At 46.3% G+C, this 16,857-nt stretch overlaps 1 pseudogene; it reads left to right on the top strand.

Moving 5' to 3' along the window:
* The first annotated feature begins 13,943 nt into the window (after positions 1 to 13,943).
* LOC105985597 overlaps positions 13,944 to 16,857 on the top strand; it is a 13,908-nt pseudogene continuing 10,994 nt past the window's right edge.

Here is a 16,857-nt window from a genome sequence, read left to right as displayed (position 1 = left end):
CTGTCCAGAGAGCCACTCTTCCCTCAAGTTCTTCACTTCTGTATCTCATATTATTTCTATACTGCATCTACTTGGCTTCTCAACCCCCCTGATTTACCAGAAAACCCGTGTCTACCCCTCCCCACCCCACCTCCTGTGTCAGCGCTTCATACCATCCCGCTTACTACTGCTAGTTCTTATTCTCATTTCCTTGTGTTTCCCTGCTGCTTCCTTATTCAGACCCCAGGGGGGCATGGCAACTCCTCAACCCCCAAGAGGGCAGAAAACAAGCAGCTCAGGAACAGATTCATGGTGGATTCTATTCCGGAGTGCACAGACACCAGTCGAGGCCTTCTTTAAATGGCTTTTCATGATACAGTTTATGAGTCTTATGGCTAAGAGTAAGTTTTGTGTTAAGTGTGGTTTAGGGTTAGTGTGGATGCTTCTCACAGTCCCTGGACTCCTCAGCTACCTTCCTGGGCACACACGGTCTCCTCCACCATCAGCATCCCACACACCAGTGCGGTTCATTCCTGACCGTTGTTCTCATGTTGACCCTTTACTTTCCTCCCAGGGTCATAGTTTCCATGAGGTATTGTGAATTCTATGAGTATAATGTACAGTGACCTGGACCCACCGTTACAGCATCATTCGAGATAGATTTGTCACAAATGGCTGGTGGGGATTCGCTTGCTCTATTTAGGCAGAAATTACAAATAAGTGCAGCTTCCCGGTGCTGGCGGCCCTGAGCTCCCATGTATCAGATGCTTTATGTGCTAGATTCTCAAATGTCAAGTGCTAACTCAGCCCTGAGAAACAGAGAATCCTAACTCCAAGCTTTCAAACCTAGAGACATTGCTGCAGGCTCTCAGGTCAGATCAAACTCTGTCAGTACCACGGGATCGTCACTGATTGTTAAGATGTTCTCTGGAACATTCCAGGAACTAGGGCGTGTTGTCTTGGCTCTTTCATCTTCGTGACTTCTTAGTTCTTCTGCAGTCCTCCACCATCTCTGTAGTCTCTCTTCCTAACCACTATCTGGAAGCCTTCAGCCACCCCTCAGCTGCTGAGTGAGTGGATGGTGCACAGCTGCCAGAGGCCAGGGCCTGAGGAGTCATTCTCCAGCTACTGTCAGCTGCTGGGGCCCACATGCTTGTGTCTGGAAGCCCAGGGTTTCATCCTGTCTTAGTGTTATCATGTCAGGCCTTTGTATCCTACCTGTGATAGAGATCACAAGGGACAATGTAGGAGAAGACTTCATTGAGCCTAATGTTGCAATCCTTGGGAGAGGGGAGGGGAGGGAAGAGGAGGTAGGAAAAGCCTCTGGAACAAAATGGATAACACAGATATAGACTGCTTCCATAGCTAGAAAAGGGCGGTGATAGGCTGATTCTTGCATTGTAATTCCACCAATCACAGACTTGTACACATGAGGCTTCTGGTGCCATTCACAAGCCTTGTATGGCACCAGTCACAGGTGGCTCTAAGGAGGAGCCCCCCCTCTTCTCCCGTGTGAGCACAGATGTGGAATGAGCAGAGCCATCTGGAGTTCTCTGTTTTAATGGGAGTCTTCCCAAGCAGGTTAAGTTGTCTGGAGCAGTCATGACCGGAGCAAGGTCTCCTGGAGCAGGAAGTCTTGGTTTCAGCAGCAGCCGTGGCCTGCAGCCTTCCTTAAAGTTGGAGTAGCATTTCCTGAGAGTGATGCATGGGGTGTTCAAAGCACTTTAGCTGATTGCCAAAGGTGGAGATGCGTGGTGGGCAGCATCTTGCTCAAGGAAACAGGGCACAAGGTATCGCCAGCTGCCAATCAAATGGCCAGGTGGCCTGCTCTAGTAGCTTAGTTGAGTTAAAGACACAAGACACTGAAGAGTGCCTAGCATGAAATGAATGTTCTCAGCAGGACTTGGTGGTGTTGAACCTCTGGCAGAATACCCTCAGGGGTGGGGTGTCCCTCTGTCCTGTTTCACTGCTCTAAGGATTCATCTCTCTCCTAATCTTCCACAACTATTGATCATTTTTTTACTAGCTCTATCTTTTTTTCTTTTCCAGAATGCCATAAAGTTGGAACCAGAAAGTATGAAGCCATTTTAAATCTGACCTTCTACTTTTCATGGTTCAATTATCTCCTTTGCCAGAACTTTCCAAATTCAGTGCTTGGGTTCCTGGGTATCTTAGATACCTACATGATGAGCATAGCCTTTAGGATGTCCATAGAGGATATTGCATAGAAATCCCTGGTCACATGGTAAATATGGAACAAAACATGTTTATTCTTGCTATGGCACAGTTTGGTCATTTCCCACTCTGATATAAAGTATATAAATCTTAATCTTAAAAATACGAGCCCTTATCTTTTTGTGTGTGTGTTGGTCTTGGGGCTTGAACTCAGCACCTGGGCACTGTCCTGAGCCTTCTTTCTTTCTTTTCTTCAAAACTAGTATGTTACCACTTGAGCCACAGCTCTTTCTTTTGGCTTTTCGGTGGCCAATGGGAGACAAGAGTCTCATATACTCTTCTGCCCAGGCTGACTTCAAACTGTGATCCTCAGCTCTCAGCCTCCTGAGTAGAAAGGATTACAAAGGTGAGCTAATGGCAGTCAACATTAGCCTTCATCTTTTAACCTGGAGAGGACAGTCTGTCTCCACCTCCCAGGGGACATATTATACACCATAGGACATCCAAGGCCTCCACATAACAGATGGGTGACATTTCTGTGGATGGCTTATTCTTAGGAAGTAAAGAGTGGAAGAAGCACCCAGCTTCTCACTGGAAACGCCGGGTTACGGATGGTATTGCTTTGTGTAATTGCTAAATATAGCTTAAAAAATTCCTAGACATTTTGGTTGAAGTCGTCTGTGAGTTAATGTGATAACAGAATAGAAACAAAGCAGTATTTCCTGGCTGTAATTTCAAAAGGGGTTTCTGTGGCTCCATGCACTTGCACCTTGACACTGAGATCCTAAAACTAGAAGCCAAGAGGCCGAGGGCAGTTCCTCCTCAGATAGGAACATCATTTAATAATGAAATTGTGCTCGTGGGGTCTGACTCACTAGCACATCTCCTGGACATGTATGAACTCCCCATGGTAGGCTGGCAGATAATCTGAATTCTCCAGAAAAAGGCTGATTGATGCTGCAGGATTTCCCACAATACTGGACAGCTCTGTTTTCTACCACAGTCAGCTGGGAAACTTCACACAGGGTTGCCTATTACTCTCATGGTGACAGAAACTAAATCTAATTTTAGTTGAGGGCTTCCCAACAAGTATTCTCCTGTCTTCAAAGACCTGTCTGCCTCTCAGTTCTTGTGTGGTGCGGGTGGGACTTGTCTTAGACCCCACTGGTGCACAGCAACCGTGACTGCCCCGCCCCCCTCCTGCGCTCTATCTGTGTCACAGACACAAGTGTCTGTGACAACACAAAGGCAGAGGATACTCTCACTATGGGGACAGAGAACAGGAGCCCCTTTCCTCCAGGGACAGCTCCTCAGTTCGTAGGGAGGGGTCTGAAGGGTCTCAGTTTGAAATAGCTCTCAGCGACTTTCACATATGGGCACTAAATTCCCCTGCCACAGAATGGAAGAAGGTTGACACGCAGAGCCCCCCAGAACTATGTCTCCTCACCAACCTTCACATGGCTTTCATCAGCACCCTGGCACCTTCTCAACTCTTGGGGTGTTTTCTGAACCCCTTCCTGTGGGTTTGCTCTAGGCTGGCCTTGGCTTTTCCCTACTAACTTCACTGTTCGAGAGTTTCTTTCTGGGGAGACGTGGTACTAGACTTTGACCTTAGCTCCAGTTGCTTGTTAGGCAAGTGCTGCCATGCCCCTTGTTCCACATTTTCTACCCCAAACACAATTCCTGCCCTTCCTATCTTCCTTCTCCTCTCCTTCCTCTTTCTTTCGTTCTCTCTTTTTTGACATGTTCATTGCTACTCACTAAACCGAGGTAATAGATCTCATTTTTTGAGCTCTCGCTGGGCATTGATGGCTCAGGCCTGGAAACCTAGCTACTCAAGAGGTTGAGATCTGATGATCATGGTTCCAAGGCAGCCTAAGAAGGAAAGTCTACGAAGCTCTTCTTATCTGCAATTAACCAACAAAAAGCTGAGAAGGGAGTGGTGGCCCAAGTGGTAGAGTGCTAGTCTTGAGCACAAAAGCTAGCTCAGGGACAGTGCCCAGAACCTGAGTTCAAACAGACAGAAAAGACTTCTTGTTTTCATTTCCTGTAGTTCATGTCAACAAGTATTATTTAATATGATCAGGGACACATAGGCATCGAGTCTTTATGCTCCTCCCCTAAGAGTCTCCCCTTTGGTCTCACTGTGTAAATGCCTGGAGTCCTGTGTAATTTACCATGTCCTGGTGTATTTTAGATCTAGGTTTTTTTTTTTTTTTTTGGGTCCGGTCATGGGGCCTGAACTCTGGGCCTGGCACTGTCCCTCAGCTCTTCAGCTCAAGGCTAGCGCTCTACCACTTGAGCCACAGCGCCACTTCCGGCTTTTTTCTTTTTGCTTATGTGGTGCTGAGGAATCGAACACAGGGCCTTGAGCATGTAAGGCAAGTGCTCTACCACTGAGCCACCTTCCCAGCCCCTTTAGATCTAGGTTTTGCATATGAAAGAAAACATGCACCATTTGTCTCTGAGCTCGGCTTACCTCACTTCACATGATTTCTTCTATGTCTATCCATTTCCCTGCAAATGGCATATTATTATGCTTTCTAATGGCTGTGTAAAATTCCATTGTGTATAGGAACCACATTTTTTTTGAGCCATTCATCTGTTGTGGGGTGTCTGGGTTGTTTCCAGATTGTTGGTTATTGTGGTAATGAGCATGGATGTACATGTGTCTTTATAATATCCTGACTTGTGATGTTCTGGGTAGATGCCCAAGAGTAAAATTTTTCTTTTTGAAACATTTTTTAAAGTAGTAGTAGGATTTGAACTCAGTGCCTCATGCTTCCCAGGCAGATACTCTGCTATTTGAGCCATACTGTCAGTCTTCAACCTTCTTGAATTACCCATCATCCCTTCCAACAGCTGAAAATCTGGTGATTGAGTATTAGATTTGTGCTTCTAGGCCTACCCAGCCTGTGTAAGGTGAAGGCCTTCAGAGCCCAGAAGTGAAGGCTGGATCTTGGCTGGCTCCGCCTAGCTAACCTGAATTCCTCTTTGCTTGGCCCAACTGGATGGCTTCATTAATTTTTCTGTCTGTGGTTGATGAGGTTCACAGGATGGGCTAAATCAAGCACCTGCTCTTGCTGAATCATATAATGACTTCACTCTATAATTTTCAGAACTTCCTTGAACATATTCACCAAACACTTGAGTTTCCTTTCAAATGTAGTTGGAGGCATTTTAGGAAAACCAACATCAGAATTCATTCATGGTCATCAGGGAGGCTCAGGTCAGGCTCAAGACATTTTTTGCTTCTTTAAAAAAAATCATTATTGGCTGGGAATGTGGCTCACTGGTAGGGTGCTTGCCTAGCATGCACAAAACCCTGGGTTCGATTCCTCAGTACCACATACATAGAAAAGGCTGGAAGTGGTGCTGTGGCTCAAGTGGTAGAGTGCTAGCCTTGAGCATAGAGAGGCTCTGGGATAGTGCCCAGGCCCTGAGTTCAAGCCTCAGGACTGGCAAAATATATATATATATATAGTGTCTTCAAATAGTTGTACAAAGGAGTTGCCATTCAACAAAGCAGGTTCTGAAATCAGTGCCTCCCCTTTCAACATTCCCACCACCCCTCCCAGTCACTCCTCCCCTTGATTTTCTAAATTTTTAGGCTATGTATTGAATTTTTTTGCCATTTAACAAAGCAGTTTATGTATGCTGCGCCTCTCCAGCTGTGCCATGCTCCATCATCTTCACCCCCATTGACCCCTCCTTCCCTTCTTTTTCTCAATTCTTCAATTTATATAGTGGATTTTTGCCTGCATTCTAATCCATTCCCCCCTTCCTTCTTCTACCCCTCTCCTCTGTCCCCCTTCTTGCAAGTACTCATTTCCTGATGCTTATTTTGCTGGGCTTTTACTTAGTATTTCTAAAGAATTATATTATTTGAGCTCTCCATTGAGTCTTTTATATATACTTCAGTCAATTAACTTATAACCACTTGCATACCACCAGTGCATTTACTTATAGATTGGTAGGAACATTCTAGCTCCCATAGATGAAACCATGCAACCTGTGTTTCTTTGGGTCCAGTTAGTTTACTTCATGTAATTTTTCATCTTGGCTTCTTGGTTGAGGTCTAGTACTGGTTAGGAAAGTGCCGGTTGGTGTGGTGTCATGGGTAGGGTACCGAGCTCTGAAGTCAGGCTTTGATGCCCTTAGACAGCCTGAGCCTCGGTTTTCCCACCTGTTAAGTGGGGAGAAAACATTCCCACTGGCACAGCAGTGCTGTGATGATGTAGGAGCGCCCAGCAGGTGGCTCAGGGTGACAGTCCATTGCTGTGGTCGCCTCATGCATCCCAAATGTGTTCCCTTGCCCGCCCCACTGGCTGGGCTCAGCAGCCCTTGGAGATCCAGTTCTGCTGACTGTGGCTCTTTCCATATCGAGACTTCCTTGTGCCTCCTCCAGGCTCCCTCCCATCAATGGCTGAGTGACAGCACAGAGCCGTGACTTAAGGAAGAGAAACTCTCCTGACTTGGGGAGGACTTGCACACAAAGGGGCCGGGTTCAAACTCCCAGTGAGTATCTTCATTTGAGTTGACTTGGTCGGGGGGGGGAGGGGGCGGGGGAGGGAAGGGGGGGTGTCCTTCATCCAGTAGACTTGTCCCCGAGTAAGAGATTCAGAGATAAAACCCTCAAATCTGCCTGGCTTTGGAGTGAGGAGAGAAAGCTCTGCTCTGTGATTTGGGAAGGGGTAAGAATGAGGGAAGATGGGTGGTCTGAGAAATATGCCGGCACATAATTATGCAGAGTGATTTAGGAGCAATCCTCCAGAGCCCACATGCCACAGGGTCATGTCATTTCATGTCCCTTACTTCATGCAGTGCGTTTTGAATTCTTGACAATTTCAAAACAAGCCCTGTGGACAAAGGCAGGGGAAGGGGTATACTTGGGAGAGAGTGAGTGTCATCAAGGATGGAGCCCCAGATCCTTGTAAGAAAAGAGACTGACCAGGGGCTGGGAAGGTGGCTCAGTGGTAGAGTGCTTGCCTTGCATGCTTGAAGCCCTGGGTTCGATTCCTCAGCATCATATAAGTAGAAAAGGTTGGAAATGGCTCTGTGGCTCAAGTGGTAGAGTTGCTAGCTTTTTGAGCAAAAGAAACTCAGGGACAATGCCAGGCCCTGAGTTAAGTCCCAGGACTGGCAAAAACAAACAAACAAACAAAACAAAACTGACCAATGAGAGCAGATTGCACAGGATCTATTACTCATCTTTTACTCAGTTTGGTGATCTATGTTCTGCAAAGGCCTTTCAGCTGAAATGAAGAGGGCTGGCTGGAGAATCAGCACGGGCTGGAGGAATTCACGCAGCTGTGCTGGCCCTGGGCCCCCAGCGGCTGCGGCTCCAGGGTTTGTGCACAGCTGGGCGGTGAGCTCAGTTACAGTCAGAGCCAGGAGTGTGTGTGTGTGTGTGTGTGTGTGTGTGTGTGTGCGCGCACCCTGGGTGGAAGTGAAATCCTCACACCACTGAAAGGGAAATGAACGAAGTCTCTGCTGACACCTTTGCACCACACTTCAGACTGTCACTCATTACCAAAGTCTTTAACTATGCAGATTAAACCCTAACAAGGTAGATTAGAGATAATGAAGCACTCTTTTCTTACAAGCAATAGGAGAAGCAGGGAAAAGAGCTCAGGATGGCCCTTTCTCTCAGTGGCCAAAGGAGAGTTAGCAGAAAGAGGAAGAAAGTTCGGGAGGCTTCAGTCATGAGCCCCAGGTAATGGGCAGTGGCTGATGATGATCTCCTGGAAGCAAGGCTGTTTCCTGTTTTGTTCTTTTTTTATCCTCTGAGTCAGAACCAGCCCTGTCCTGTAGAAATAAGTGTCAATGATGTGCTCCTAATCAGCGCTCAGAATCAGAGGTAGAGCCTGAGACAAGCCTGGTCTGGGAGGAGATGCAGGCAGAAGCTAACATGCTAAGTGTAAAGAGTATTTATGTTTTCAGACTGGTCCTGGAGGGCATAAAACCCAGAGGATTTTGTACAAACAAGTACACAAACAAACAGGTGCTATAGGTGCGGCTAAAATGGTAGACTGCTTGTCTAGCTAGCCTGAGGCCCTGAGTTTGAAACCCAGTGATACCAAAACCTACACAAAAAATTTAGGCAAATCTGATTCACAAAGACTACCTATCAGTATTTGTTCAACAAGAAGGTGTAATTAAACAAAAATAAAAGAACTAGGGCTTTGAAGAGTGTATGAGGTTGAGGAGAAAGTGCTAGAACTAAACGCTGGCTGTGTGGATGGAGTGGGTGTGTGTTGTGGGTGTGAGATTTGCGGTCATTTGCTGAGGGATTATACCAATAGACACTCCAGTGACTAGCACTGGCTATGTCCATTGTCTTCATAGAGAGCTTGTTAGAGACATCAGAGGAACTGTAGAAGTGCAAGGTGTTTGCCATTCCAGACAAAGAATTGACTTTAATAGAAACACAAACTCCTATGTTATGTGTGACTTTGTGTATGTTGAGAACTACATGCTTTTATTTATAGGCACAATACAGAAGTTTTTTACTTATGGGTCCATTCTTCCTAAGGTGAAGTGAAGTGTTTGCAGAGTTGAGAGACCAAGTAGATGTAATGGTCAGTGACTGTGTAGGGCAAGGATTGGTGTTGAGGTAGCTGGGCTTGGACACATGCATATACATTGCTGTTTTTTGTTATCATCTGCTCTGACTTTCCTTTCTTTTTCTTTTTTGTCGGTCGTGTGGCTTGAACTCTGGGCCTGGGCGTTATCCCTCAGCTCTTCAGCTCAAGGTATAGTGCTCTATAACTTGAGCTACAGCGCCACTTCCGGTTTTCTAGTGGTATATTGGAGATAAGAGTCTCATGGACTTTCCTGCCTGGGCTGGCTTTGAACTGCCATCCTCGGATTTTAGCCTCCTGAGTAGCTAGGATTACAGGTGTGAGCCACCCACGCTCAGCCTGATTTTCCTTTTCTACTCAGGGGAATGGTCAGCAAGCAGAGTTCTAGAACCTGAAACAGAGAAGGACAGGTGAAGTTCATCTTGCATTCTGGTGGTTGCCTTTTTGTTTGTTTTGTCAGTCATGGGGCTTGAACTCAGGCCCTGGGCACTGTCCCTGAGCTGTTTTGTGCTCAAGGCTAGTGTTCTACCACTTTGAGCCACAGCTCCACTTCTGTTTTTTGGGTGGTTAATTGGCAATAAGAGTCCTACAGACTTTCCTGCCCAGGCTGGTTTTGAACAGTGATCCTCAGCTCTCAACTTCCTGATTACAGGTGTGAGCCATTGGTGCCTGGCTAGGTTGTCTTTTTATTACTTGAAAGACCAGGTACCCTAGGATTCAGGGGTCTTTACCTCTGTTGACCTCTTTCTTTCTTTCTTCCTTCCTTTCTTTTTCTTTTTTTGGTGTTATTGGAGGGGTTGGTTGAATTCAGAGCCTTGCACCTGCCAGGCAGTTGCTCTACCACTTAATCCACCCCTCCAGCCCTTTTTGCCCTAGTTATTTTTCTGAACAGGGTCTTGCATGAATGTCCCGTGGTGTCCGGGATTCCAACTAATTGTCCCAGCTACTAGGAGGCTGAGACATGAAAAACACCTGAGCTCCACAAGTTTGAGACTAACTTGGGTCACGTAGCAAGACCCAGTCTCAAGAACAACAAAATGAGGACTCCCTTGTCAGAGAGACAGTTGATATTCTGGACTTGTGTCTGTCATTCAGTACTAGAACAGCGTAGACACAAAGTAAGTGCATAGCACGTACTGTTGCCCTAACGCATGGATTCCGTACAGACCCACAGCACTTCAGGGGAACTTTAACATGCATTATGTACCTGGAGAAGGGCGATCATTTGCTCAGAACCCTCCCCCCCCCAGGACCCCTGCTCTTATTTTCACTGAACACCAGTGTACATCTCATGAAGCACTCTTATGCCCAGGAACTGAGTTTGCAAAATTTTTACATAGATTTTTTTTAACCTCCCACTATCAATTTTCAAAAGTAGAAATTAGAACACAAAATTTAATGACATGTAGTGTTTTATGGAAGCAAAATCTCTGTAAAGAAAAAAAACATATAATACAATATATAACATGAGTAGATACGTATCACATATATAAATAATATACATATATAACATATACACATATAGGATGTGATAGATATAACCAGCTATGGAATTTGTAAGATTGTAGGTTGGAATTTTTCTTTAAAGCATTGTGTTCTGTGACCATTCCATGTTCTATTACATATATTTATCTGTGATATATCTGCTTAATGAATTAGCCTTGCTTTTCTAGGCGAGGAGGATATTTTAGCCTATCTACACTTGCTCAAGCATTTCTGTTTCTATGACACTAGAAAAAAGTAAAGCTGATTGTTCATGAAGAACAAAAAAACCCACCCAACCCAGCAGACCCAGCAGCCATTTGTATGTACACAGCGCCTGCGTGCTCCCCTGGGCAGGGGCACAGTGACCCTGGGCCTTCAGGTAGGCTCCATCAGATCAGGCCTTTCGTAGTCTAGAAATCTAAGCTGCACTGGTCTCATCTGAGAAAATAAAACACTACACCAGGGCTGCTGCCCAGTCAAATGCAACAACTTACAGGCAAGTGCTTTGACTGGATGGTAAGACAAAAAGCTTTTTATTACCAGCAAGGTGGGTAGTCCAGCTAGACCCCAAAGTATATGTAGTTAGGAGGCTGGGCACTGGTGGCTCCTGCTGTAATCCTGGCTACTCAGGAGAGGAAAATTGGGAGGATGGAGGTTAGCCCCAGCAGAACTCAAGATCCCATCTCTATAAAGGGTGGATCCAACAGCATGCATCTAACATTCAAGCAATGTAGGAAGTAGAAACACGGGGTTTGTCATCCAGGCTATCCCAGGGCCTGTGCATTAGTGATCCTCCTGTCCCATGTTCCTGAGTAGCTGGGACTACAGGTGTGTACTCTCACAACTGGCTTGAATCCTGATACATAGATATATGTACTAACACGACTTGTGGGAGAGGCTGACTAGGTTCTCCTGTTCTGATGTTAGTTTTCCAGCTGCCGGTGCTTGTGGGTTTCTCCAGAGAAGACGTTTCTTCAAGGCCCTGAGCTGTGGTATTGGAGCAGAGCAGTAATGTGGGGTGGGGTTTACCCATGGGCTGTAAGTGATGAAATTGAAGATGAAAGAGCAAAAGACTGAAACAAAAAACAAAACCAGCCTCTCAGGCCAGCTGCGTCATCTCACAGAGGCTGTGTGGAGACTCCTAGTTTGTAGGCACTGAATGGTATCTTAGGAAATCATACCAGGGTGAGAGGTTTGTGTCCAAGGATGATGTGTAAGAAGCCTAGAATGTTCTCTAACTATTCAAAACCTATTTATGAGCATTTATTTTTGGGGTACTGTGACCTTAGCCAGGGTTCTGGGGGAACTTTTGAGGATAGACTGACAGCTAGGACAATGAATTGACAGTGTATCTGCTCAGTGTATATGAAATCCTACATCTTACTAATGATCACATCCTCTGTTAAATACAGTTCAACAGTTGCATGGCAGCCATTTTGAAAAATGACAGTTGCAGAGATAAAGCCACAGAATAACTTAGATAAAGTCACAGAATAACTTCAGGATTTTCTGGATAGCTTTTGGAGCAGCAGACAGTAGTGGGGGAAAAAGGAAGGTACAAAAAATGGGCTAGAGGTCTGAGGGGCTAATTTAATGTATTTCTCGATTTTCTCCCTGTGGATGTGAAATGGCCTTTCATACCATCTTTCACGTAACATTTTTCATATTTCGATGGCTCTTATCAATTAAGAGTTGCCCTGCCAGCTCCCACAATGCATTTCTCCAGACTGGAACATGAACTCAATATATGTGTGTATGTGTGTGTGTGTGTGTATGTGTGTGTGTGTGTGTATCGAATATATATATATACACACACACACACACATATATATATATACACACACACATATATATGTGTATATATATATATATATATATATATATATATATATATATATCCAAGTGAAAGTCAGTTTTCCTGCCCATTTATCATTTTCTTTGATCAAGCATTCCCTGGTTTATGAAGTTATTTTCAGAAGCCAGATTTCATCAAGGCTGGTTGATGTTGGTGGGGCCTGTGTTGATAAAAACTGTATTCTCAATGGGTGCCAGTGGCTCATGCCTGTAATCCTAGCTACTCTGGAGGCTGAGATCTGAGGATCGAGGTTCAAAACCAGCCCAGGCAAGAAAGTCTGTGAGACTCTTATCTCCAATGAACCACCAGAAAACAGGAAGTGGAGCTGTGGCTCAAAGTGGTAGAGCACTATCCATGAGCAAAAATGCTCAGGGGCAGCTCCCAGGCCCTGAATTCAAGGCCCATCCATGTCTGACAAGAAAAACTGTATTCTCAGAGATTGGTGTCAGGGGGAGCCTGAGACTGGGCACCTCACTTGTGGTGTTCAGAGACAAAAGGACAATTTTTCATGGGTTAAGTTTTATACATGTGAAAGAGTTGTTTTGTGTGTGTGTGTGCTGGTACTGAGATTTGAACTTAGGGACTCAAGCTTTCTCTGATGGTATTCTCCTAACTTGAGCCACACCTCCAGCCTAGTTTGTTGCTGTTTACTTTGGACTTTTCTGTCTGAATTGACTTTCAACTGTGAGCCTCCAGCTCTCAGCCTCCAGAGTAGCTAGGATTACAGGTGTGAGCCATCAAGGCCCAGCTCAATGAGCCGCGTTTTGCAGTATGCTAACTTTAACCACAAGGCATCTGAAAGGGGGGAGAGATGAGCGAAGTTAATCAATAGCAAGCTGCAGGCCTCCAAGGAGGAGACCATCTCATAGCCTTCAGTGTGTGTTAAAACCTTACAACTCAGTATTCAGTGCAGGCTGAAGTCCCCTCAGAATGGATCCGAGAGCAGATGTGGGAGAAGAGCTCTGTTGTGGAGAGGAATCATTTCTGTTTCTGTCTTGGCCAGAGTACTGCCTCACGAAACCCCTTCCTGAACAGTGACAGGAGATTCTATTCCCCTGCCGGCTCCTCTCCTGGGCTCACAATTCGTGTGTGTGTGTGTGTGTGTGTGTGTGTGTGTGTGTGTGTGAGTGTGTGTGTTGTGTGGTCTTCTTCTTGGTGAGGTCACCAGCTTAGCTTTCTTCCAACCAATCTGTGCTGGTGCCTCTTTCTTACTGGGCTTGCAGATGAGTCCCATCTTTACTCGGAGTATCTGTGCACCGCAGGCCCAACTTCCACTCTCTACCCTTCACTCTGAGACTTGGGTTTTTTTTTTAATGGTTCCCTTTGAGGAATGAGACTGCATCAGGTTTGTTCACAGAAATCATGAAGTCATGTTGTTTCTGCTGAATGGGTCAGTGTTTTTGGAGTTTGTGATCCCTTATCTGACCCCAAAAGAAAGCAAAAGTTCCCAGTGACCCCTTTCTGTGAAACACCCTCTGTTTTCTTCAGACTTCTTCCTTCAAGGCCCAGCTTTGGTTCCCCCTGCTGTTGGTTCTAGAGAGTTCCCCAAAGAATTGGCTGGGGCCAAGGGCACCAACGATGGCTGGAAGATGGCCAGTAGCGATGGACTGAGTGCCACCTGGTTCCTTTAAACAGCACAGTTGGCTGGCCTAACTCATCAATCACAACACTGGCCAAACAGCTAAATGACATTTACACTGAAGCTCTGCCCCTCCTCAAAAAAGCACTAAAAAAAGGTTCAGAGGGTTTGAATTCCTGAATCAGGGCACGGTCCCCTGAGGAGACCATCAGATACACTCTCTTTACCCAAGCCCTGAGACTAACTTCTGTTGTCCAACCTCTAGCTTCATTTACAAACTCTTCCTGGCCTTGTCCATCCTGGTCTCTCCAGCCTCCTTTCTTCAAATACTGTGGCTGCCTTGACCTTCAGGTCAGGTACAAATGTCCTGCTCTGAAAGCTAAATGGTTTCCTTGAACATACACCTGTGTATACGCTTCTCTCTTACCAAACCCTCTCCCACCCAGTTCTCCTTCCTCCAACCTATGCTTGGTTAAACCCCTTCATCCTTCACATCTCAGATCTTGAATAGAAGCCTCTTTCTTCCTGGACCCTTCAGATCAGGCGAGCTTCCCAGGCCCTGTGCTTGTTCAATCTTGTGATTTCTGTGTGTGTGTGGTGTCCTCACTGGGGCCCAAATTCCTCAAGTCTGGGAACTATTTGCTTTATTTGCCCCTTGATCCCTGAGTTGAGCACAATGCTCGGTGCATAGTAGATACTCAATAAATTAGATGAACGTCAGCTTGGAAGCAGTGAAGCATCCCTGCGGATTTTCAGACCAGGTTTCTTATATTGCAGAGGTGCAAAAGGGGCTGATTTTCACAGAGCTCCAATATCAGCACTGAGGGAGTCTGTGCTGGAGTCTGCCTTTGTTGTTCCCACCATGAGCTGATGGGGAGAAGGGAGCGTGTCTGCAGCAAGGACTCGGGGCTGGCGGGCTTCAGGCCTCGTCCAGATTCAAGGGCCTGGTCCTGTGAGGCCCCCTTCAGGGCTGGGCCTGGGAGGCCCTGGCCAGGGAGCTTCTGACACTGTATTTCCCGACCCGCCCCCCCCCAGAGCCAACCAGCAGATCCATCTCAACTCATCTGTTGAAGTTTCTTTACTCAAATGCCAGCCCCTTTTGGGTGGAGGATTGTCCCCCGAAAGTCAGGGAAAGGACAAAAGAGACCAGGAGACTTGATGGAGACAGTGGAGAAGGCTCAGCCCCAAGAACCAGCCCAGGCACAAAAGTCCATGAGAGTCTTATCTCTAATTAACTAGCAAAAAGCTGGAAGTAAAGCTGTGGCTCAAGTGGGATAGCGCCCAGACCCTGAGTTCAAGACATAGTACTGGTACATGCAAGAAGAGTAGACCTTTTCTGGCCAGCAGGTCGTAGAGTGGGCATGCCAACAGGTGTTTGTGAAGGCCCAGCAGTCTGCTGAGGACCTGAACCTCATCTTCAAGGGGAATGGAGCAGGGGTCCCCTGTGTCCTCTGGATCTGGGCATCCCTATGTCTGACTGTGGCTCAGTCACATTGGGCTGTGTGATCTTCGGCAAGTTCCCCCAAAGCTCTTTATCCTGATTTCCCCCTTTGAATCCACCTCAGACTGAGAAGTCCCTAGCAGACTCCAGCTATGGAGGACGCTAGCCCAAGCTTCTCCTGGGAGAACAGAAGACCAGACTCGGTGAGTTCCAGAAAACTTCATATTGGAGCTCCTATGCTGTCCCCAAGTAGATCCTGACAGTGTGAATTGGTTGTTCTCAAGGTCAAGAATGGTACCTGGGCCAACTCTGGCTCTTCCAAAGTGCCTTGGGCAGTGCCAGCAGAAATATGGAGAACACGGGGATGTGCGGGTGCCATTTCCTGCACTGTGAGCGAGGGCTGGAGATGAAATGGGTTCAGAGATGAAAACATGTTTCTGTCGGTAGGTAGCACCATTCAAGACAACGCTGTCTCATCCCGACCCACATCCTGACCGTGATCACGTCAGCGCGCTCTCCAAGGTGGCTTCTGGCTCCATTCTCCTCTCTGCCCATCCATTCTCTGCTCAGGGAGATTTTATTTCCCTTGCTCTTTGCAATCCCATGTCTACTATCAAGCCAGAGGCATCATTGAAGAACTCAGATCGTGCCAATCCTGAGGCACGAAAATCCAAACTCCTCGGGTGGGAAAGACATGCGGGCTTCCTTCCCAGCTGTCCCAAGCTCAGCCCATCGCTCCCTTGTCAGTTCTCACAGCTTCTAGAACTTGCCAAGCTCTTTTTGACTTGATCCTTTGGACCCGCCATGTCCCATGGTGAACACCTGCTTCTCTGGGCAGTGCCTGCCTTTTGCCTCTTCGGCACGTTCCGTTTCCAGCGCTGTTCCTGGGGAGCCTGTGTGTATTGTATTCCTCCTCAGGTAACCAGAGGAAGTCCAGCCTCAAACCCTGCACATTCTGGACCAGCACCCACTCCATCACCAAGTGATACCCCCAGCCGGCAAGTTATTATTATGTTTCTGTCCCAGCCATTTGCAATTTCCCTTGACAATGCAATGAAAAAAAAAGTGTCTGTAACCTTAATTTGGTTTGTTTTGCTAACTTCTGTGATGCGTGTCTTGTCCAGGGAGAATGTGAGCAGACATGTCTGCTTCTGGCTGTGGTCCTGAGCCTCCCTGTGGTCTATCGCACACTGGAGAATGAGGCGTCAGGAAGTGTTTGTGGAGTGAATGAGCGAAAGAGTGTCACGGAACCCTCCAGATCAAGGGTGTTTTCTTTCATCCTTTCTCTCATTTTAATCAGGGAAGAGATGTGGATTTGGAGGAAAAGTCAGCTTATTTCTTTTTTTCTTTTATTTATTTTTTATTGTGAACATACTGTACAGAGGGGTTACAATTACATGGGCAAGATAATGAGTACATTTCTTATCAAGCATTGCAGCCTCTTCCTTTGTTTACCCTTCACATCCCTTCCCAGCCTCCCCCCCCTCAATCCTCTCCCCTCCACCCAAGGTTGTAAAGTTCGTTTTCGACGTGACAACTTGTACTTCTCATTGTTGCAACGGGTCCACCTGTATCCTTAAACGACTTGTTTTTCCCCATCTCCTCCACAAATTATACCGACATCATAAACAGTGAAAGCAGGGGTTATACTGTGGGGGAGGGACATACAAAGCAACAAAGATAATCTTATAAATGTGTTAGAAACAAGTGCATGAAAGAAAAAAAAACATTTAAATACATATCTAAGGGTTCATTTTCC

Source organism: Dipodomys ordii, unplaced genomic scaffold (assembly GCF_000151885.1).
Source record: "Dipodomys ordii isolate 6190 unplaced genomic scaffold, Dord_2.0 Scaffold30, whole genome shotgun sequence".
NCBI classification, from domain to species: Eukaryota; Metazoa; Chordata; class Mammalia; order Rodentia; family Heteromyidae; genus Dipodomys; species Dipodomys ordii.
Note: the sequence above shows the minus strand (reverse complement) of the source record. Positions and strands in the feature narration are given on the sequence as shown.